This window comes from Leuciscus leuciscus (assembly GCF_965113295.1).
Source record: "Leuciscus leuciscus genome assembly, chromosome: 18".
Taxonomy (NCBI): Eukaryota; Metazoa; Chordata; class Actinopteri; order Cypriniformes; family Leuciscidae; genus Leuciscus; species Leuciscus leuciscus.
The window spans coordinates 4869403-4876891 of NC_138742.1; the positions used below are offsets into that span (position 1 = coordinate 4869403).

General features: G+C 39.4%; 1 long non-coding RNA gene across 2 annotated transcripts; it reads right to left on the reverse strand.

The window, feature by feature from the left end:
* Positions 1-3278: 3278 nt before the first annotated feature.
* On the reverse strand, positions 3279-5151 carry LOC309481021. Of its 2 annotated transcripts, none has more exons than XR_014199847.1 (4): positions 5122-5151; positions 4893-5091; positions 4517-4799; positions 3279-4398 (listed from the first exon to the last, which is right to left on the reverse strand). It is a non-coding gene; the product is annotated as an uncharacterized lncRNA (long non-coding RNA). The 2 variants fall into 2 exon arrangements; XR_014199848.1 differs by having other exon boundaries at positions 4893-5085; positions 5122-5148.
* Between the last annotated feature and the right edge of the window lie 2338 nt (positions 5152-7489).

The window sequence follows — 7489 nt, forward strand, 5'->3', positions numbered from 1 at the left end:
CTTTATATATGGGTAGAATATGGGCTTCATCACGTCAAAGCTCATTGGCAGGCACAGACGGCGCTCCTCCTTCTGAAATCTGTCTAACACCAATGGGATTCAGTCCACAAGACCGAAAGTGAAATGTGTCATATGGGCCAGAAAGGCAGTCTCTTTCACCTCAGGAGCAGAGATAAAGTCACGACTGTCAAACCACGAAATGCCGCTCAGAAACTCGGAAACACCCATTTCGCAGCACCGTGCACAACCTCACCCTCAAACACGCACAATCTCACCCACAAACACAATCTCACCCACAAACATGCGCATTTTCTTTTCTAAAAGTATGAGAGCGGGGCACAACCTAACGCTTTTTGACAGTCTCAGTTTTAGGGTCAGAGTATTTAATATTTCCCACATTATTTCCCACATGTCTAGTACAATTATGTGATTTTGTTTCATTAATACAGTGTATACTTTTTTCTTGATTTACCCCAAAAGAATGGAAGTGAAATGTGACAACATGCCCCACAGGTGCCCCACTCTAACATGACCATATGACAGGTTAAAATGCTGATCTGATCTAATAAAATAAAAATATACGAGACAAACTAAAATATTTTCTCAATAAAATATAATTATTAACTTTTTAATATAAAATAATGGCTTTTTTTTTTTAATAATCAAAAACAAAATATTTTTTGAGTTTGACAAAGAACACAGCGGAAAACACAGCTATACATTTATTCATTTGGCAGACGCTTTTATCCAAAAGCAACTTACATTGCGTATCAAGGTTATACCTGTCAACCCTCCCGTTTTTCCCGGGATTCTCTCCAATTTTACCTTGCTATCCCGCTATCATCCCGTTTAAATATTTCCCCGTATTTCTCCCGTATTTAAAATTTTTCTATAATTTTTTTTTAAATCCCACTGGGCGCAAACCAATGGTTATAATGACGGGTATGGTTTAGGGATCAGTGTTTTGGTGCAAATCTGAAACCTGACACACAAACACATTACTCCACACAGTGCAAATCTGAAACCTGACACTCAAACACATTACTCCACACAGTGCAAATCTGAAACCTGACACTCAAACACATTACTCCACACAGTGCAAATCTGAAACCTGGCACACAAACACATTACTCCACACACAGTGCAAATCTGAAACCTGGCACACAAACACATTACTCCACACACAGTGCAAATCTGAAACCTGACACTCAAACACATTACTCCACACACAGTGCAAATCTGAAACCTGGCACACAAACACATTACTCCACACACAGTGCAAATCTGAAACCTGACACTCAAACACATTACTCCACACAGTGCAAATCTGAAACCTGACACTCAAACACATTACTCCACACAGTGCAAATCTGAAACCTGACACTCAAACACATTACTCCACACAGTGCAAATCTGAAACCTGACACACAAACACATTACTCCACACAGTGCAAATCTGAAACCTGACACTCAAACACATTACTCCACACAGTGCAAATCTGAAACCTGACACTCAAACACATTACTCCACACAGTGCAAATCTGAAACCTGACACTCAAACACATTACTCCACACAGTGGCAAATCTGAAACCTGACACTCAAACACATTACTCCACACACAGTGCAAATCTGAAACCTGACACTCAAACACATTACTCCACACAGTGCAAATCTGAAACCTGGCACACAAACACATTACTCCACACACAGTGCAAATCTGAAACCTGACACTCAAACACATTACTCCACACAGTGCAAATCTGAAACCTGACACTCAAACACATTACTCCACACAGTGCAAATCTGAAACCTGACACTCAAACACATTACTCCACACAGTGGCAAATCTGAAACCTGACACTCAAACACATTACTCCACACAGTGGCAAATCTGAAACCTGGCACACAAACACATTACTCCACACAGTGGCAAATCTGAAACCTGACACTCAAACACATTACTCCACACAGTGCAAATCTGAAACCTGACACTCAAACACATTACTCCACACAGTGCAAATCTGAAACCTGACACTCAAACACATTACTCCACACAGTGGCAAATCTGAAACCTGACACACAAACACATTACTCCACACAGTGCAAATCTGAAACCTGACACTCAAACACATTACTCCACACAGTGGCAAATCTGAAACCTGGCACACAAACACATTACTCCACACAGTGCAAATCTGAAACCTGACACTCAAACACATTACTCCACACAGTGGCAAATCTGAAACCTGACACTCAAACACATTACTCCACACACAGTGCAAATCTGAAACCTGACACTCAAACACATTACTCCACACAGTGCAAATCTGAAACCTGACACTCAAACACATTACTCCACACAGTGCAAATCTGAAACCTGGCACACAAACACATTACTCCACACAGTGGCAAATCTGAAACCTGACACTCAAACACATTACCACACACTGCAAATCTGCAAAACCATACTCTAATTCTTGGCCTTCTACACAGTTTTCAATTTCCTAAAACACTTTTTGCAAACCACAACACACAATTCTCCATGTAACACACAAAAATCTAACAGGAAGTATCTTGATTTCCTTTTTTAAACACAAACTATCAAAATACCACATAATTCATCAGAGCCTCACACACACTCCTCACATGTGCAAACACTCAAGGCTTTAGAATAGGTCAAAGGTCAAGTTATAGGTTTTTCGGACTGTGTAATACTGTATTCACATCCACAAATGCTTACAGTAAAAAAAAGAAAGAAAGTTTGGTTTCAATCTTGCTTTCATGTTTACCGTGAATGTTTCAACATCTCTCTGACAATTACTTTCAATCCTGTACAGAAATGTACATAGAGCTCATGAAAGAAGAGCTTTAAGTTTTAAATAACTGTGTGTATATGATATATCCAAGATATAATATTATGGAAAAGATGTTTGCAACGTAAGACAAATGTTTGCTTTTGAGATGTTTGTGATATTTTAAATGCAGTGCTTCATTTAGCAAGAGATGTGAGGCATTTTGCATTCTGTGTGTGCAGTTCTTGGATTTGTGTGTAAAGTTTTGAAAAAAGAGGCAAAGTTTTGAAAGTTTCTCTTTTAATTGTCCCCCAATTTCAGAAGTCTCATCTGGTTGAGGATAGCAATTTCCCCACGCTATTTTAATAAATCAAGTTTTTCTTTGCAGAAGGCAGAAGATAGCAGTGATTCGGTCCGTCTCAATTGCCTTATTTTCAGTCACTGCAGCATTACAGGAGATGCGAGAGATGCCGATCCTTTTACAGTTTTTTTGGATTGCTTAAGCACAATTTTCAAAACAGGGCCCGTGTTTTCAAAACACTACACACAATTAGCACAACCACACACCCAATTAGCAAAACACTACAGATCCTTTGCATAATTAAACACTCTTGTAAAAACTATACACTTCTGTTTAAAAACCACACTTTGTTACCATATGAAACACACACGTTTCACATTACTATACTCTGTTTGCACGAGTTACACTCTGCTGTGATAAACCTAAAACACTTTTAGCACTTCTACTTCCCTATGATTAGAGTAGGCTACCATCAACAAAGTACAAATATAATGTAAATTCACCAAACACTACACAAGACCAATGTTGCAGACTGAAGAAACTCATTTATTTCTCAACACGCCCAAAATGTTGACATGGAGATTCATAATACTGTAACAAAATGTCACTTTACGTATTGTACTGTAAGTTTACTGTAAAAAAAATAAAAATAAAACTAGACATTGTCTCTTCGCCTAGCTGGATCTGGCCAGAGAATTTCATCAACATCGCAGGCAATGTTGTCATTAGCAAGACACCTTGGAAAGAAACGTCTTGAATGACGAATCCATCCTTGCATTGCTGCTACCTCCATCTGGTCACAGGCCTCCTCCATGGCTTGGATGAGGGGTACCTCAGCCTGGAGACGGAGATCATATACCTTCCACCGCCATGCCGAGAAAAACTCTTCTATAGGGTTGAGGAATGGAGAGTATGGTGGAAGATATAGGACGGTGAAATGTGGATGTTGCTGAAACCAGTTCTGAACCAGAGCAGAGCGGTGGAAAGACACATTGTCCCAGACAACAATGTATTGCATATGATCGATTTGATTTGCTGCTGTTATGTTGTGCAATTGGTCCAAGAATGTAAGTATGAGTGCTGTGTTGTAAGGGCCCATATGGGCATGGCGGTGGAGGACCCCATTCTGTGTAATGGCTGCACAGAGTGTTATATTACCCCCACGTTGCCCTGGGACATTGACTATAGCCCTGTGGCCAATGATGTTTCTTCCCCTCCTTCGTGTTCTCGTCAGGTTGAACCCAGCCTCATCTACGTAAATGAACTCATGCTGGATCTCTTCTCCATCCATTCGTAAAACTCTCTGAAGAACAGTGTCAGGCAATATTGTGTAGTTCAGTGTAGATCTAGTATACATATTACAGTACAGTAAAAGATTATGAGACAGTATGCAAGATCACACTGCTAAAGTGAATACATACCTCTGCATAATCATGCCGCAGTCGTTTCACCCTTTCAGAATTGCGCTCGAAAGGCACTCGATAAATTTGCTTCATTTGAATATGGTTTTTTTTTAGGATGCGTGCCAGTGTTGATGTTGAGACCTGATGGATATCGTTGAAACTGGCGTGGTTATTGACAATGTTAGCTTGGAGCTGATTGAGTGTTATAGCATTGTTGGCCAAAACCATGTTTACTATCTCCCTCTCTTGCTGCTCTGTGAACATAGGAGGCCTTCCCCCTTGTCGTTCCTGACCCTCAATCCTATGTAGAAAAAAAAAACAGTATACAATAGTACAGTAATTTCACAGGAAAAGGTAACAGAAGTGCTGAGTGCATAGAATACAGTACAAATACCTATTTTCCAGTCGAAATGTTCTTATCACACTTGCCACTGTGTATCGGCTTAGATTTGGCTGTACTCGCAGTCCAGCCTCCCTCAGCGTCAGGCCGTGGTTGACAACGTGGTCAACCAGTGTTGCGCGGATCTCATTTGTCAGATTCGGTCCTCTTTGAGCACCTTCTTGTCTTCCTCTTCCTCTTCCTCTTCCTCTTCCTCTTCCTCTTCCTCTTCCTCTTCCTCTACCTCTACCTCCAGCATGGCCTCCATCTCTTCCTCTGTTGATTCCTCCTCTGTTGATTCCTCCTCCTCCTCCTCCTCCTCCTCCTCCTCCTCCTCCTCCTCGTCCTCCTCGTCCTCCTCGTCCTCCTCGTCCTCGTCCTCCTCGTCCTCGTCCTCCTCGTCCTCCTCGTCCTCCTCGTCCTCGTCCTCCTCGTCCTCGTCCTCCTCGTCTTACTCTTTCTCTGACTCTTTCCATTGTGCTTGAAGACTGATGAACTCACCTGCTGCTTTTTATAGTGCTTATACACCTGATTGGTGTGTCTACAATTAAGCAAACAAGTGTTTGCACACCTGATGACTGTGTTGAACCAATTGGTTGGACGGTGCGGTAATTTGACAGTCAGTGCTTTGGTATTGCAAGGAAGTGACTTCATGATAGATTTTTGTGTGTAATGTATGTTAAGTGTGTTTAGTGTTTTGCAAATCACTGTGTGTAGAGTTTTGCAACAAGTGTGAGGTTGACAATGTGCTTATAGTTGTGCAAATATGGGCTGATGTTTTGCTTCTTGAGTGTAAGGTTTTGCTAATAGTGTACTACTTTTAATTTTAGTGTGTAAGCAATCCAAAAAAACTGTAAAGAGACAGTTCATCTATAAAGGAAAATTCTACTCTCCCTCAAATTGTTCCAAACCTGTATAAATGTCTTTGTTCTGCTGAACACACAAGAAGATATTTTACCACCATTTAATTCTATTGTGTAAAAAAAAAAAAAAAAAACTATGGAGCTATGGAATAAGAAACTATATGAAAAGGAATGAAACAAGTTTTTGTAATCATTCTTTTAATAAGTGATCACAGAAAATATGTAATACAAAAAGAAACACGTGAAGATCTAGTTCATATTCTGCTCATCCTCCTCATCATCATCCTCATCATCATCCTCATCATTGCTCACACACACTCTTCCTCGTGTGTGAATGAACATGGCCGCACTGAACTCTGGGCCGGTTCTGCTCGGGTCTCCTCTACAGAGAGAGGAACATCCAGAGACTGATCCATTTCTACAAAAGATGAACATCAACTTAAACACACTCTATTATTTCAGTGCAGATCTTCATTCAGAAACAAATGACACTAAACTCATGTTTTGATCGCGAGTGTGTTAATAAATGAATAATATGTTGTTTAAAGAATAATCATACCCTCAGAGGAACAAACAGAAGTCCTCATCATCTTCCAGAGAGCAGACAGACAGCAGGACACTGATGGACAAACACTCCACACTGAAGAGCCTGTAACACACACACACCATTACTACAGTTATTATAGCGCCATTTGCGGGCGACATAGCATAGCATGTCTGATACTGTCGCTTTAAGACTGAAAGTCACTTAGTAATAATGTAGGCTATATTAATTAATGCATTACAACGAGCAATATTAACATGTTGTTGCTGCGGCATTTATTCATCTTTGTTAAGGTTATTAAAAAAAAAATACAATTGTTAATTTCTGAATTAGGCTTATTTTAAACGCCAAGGTATGTTATCAGTTGAATTAATGGAAAATAGTGTTGTTGATTTTTAGTTTTTGTTGTAATAATTAAAAAGTAGGCTATATGAGTAGCGTTGGTTCATCGAGACAGTCACAAAATCAAAATTCCACCAAACATAGCAAATCTCCTTTCACTCAGCTCTGATTATTATAAACAACAACATGACAATAATAACACCTTATGGTTATATATATATATAATAATAACCCCCCCCCATAAACTTTCTTGTTGCTGTTTTTTAAACGCAGGCTTTATGATTAATAATGGCACGGGCAAATAATAGCCTATAAAACAATAGGGTTGTTTAACAGTTCACGTTTTAAAGTTGTAATATTTCAATTGTTGCTCAAAATAGTTCTATGTTTTGCAGAAAAACATTAAACATCGCTCTATATTTATGTTTTTATTTTTTACAATAATATATTGAAAGTTTTAATAAATACATTATAAGAATGTTGTGATTACTTACTTGTATTGGAGTTCGACATGCTCGAAAAATTGTCTCCTGACTTTCTGTCTCAGAAACTGTCTACTGAAGAAAGTAGGAGAGATTTCAGTTTAGAGACTGATCTGTGATCGGCTGCAGTGTGGAGCGAAAACAATCCCCGCGCTGACTCAGAGCGAAAGAGAACTGAACCACCAAGAGTCTGATTTCTCTGATTCATGGAGAATCAGAGCCTGACAGTCCCTATGTGTGAGTCATGTCATATACTCGCCCCCTCATGTTGTTTCAAACCTGTATGAAACCTGTCTTCTAAGAAATATTAATGTAAAAATGTAATTATAGCTATTGCTATTACTATTATATAGGAAATAAAAACATTTATCATGAATTATA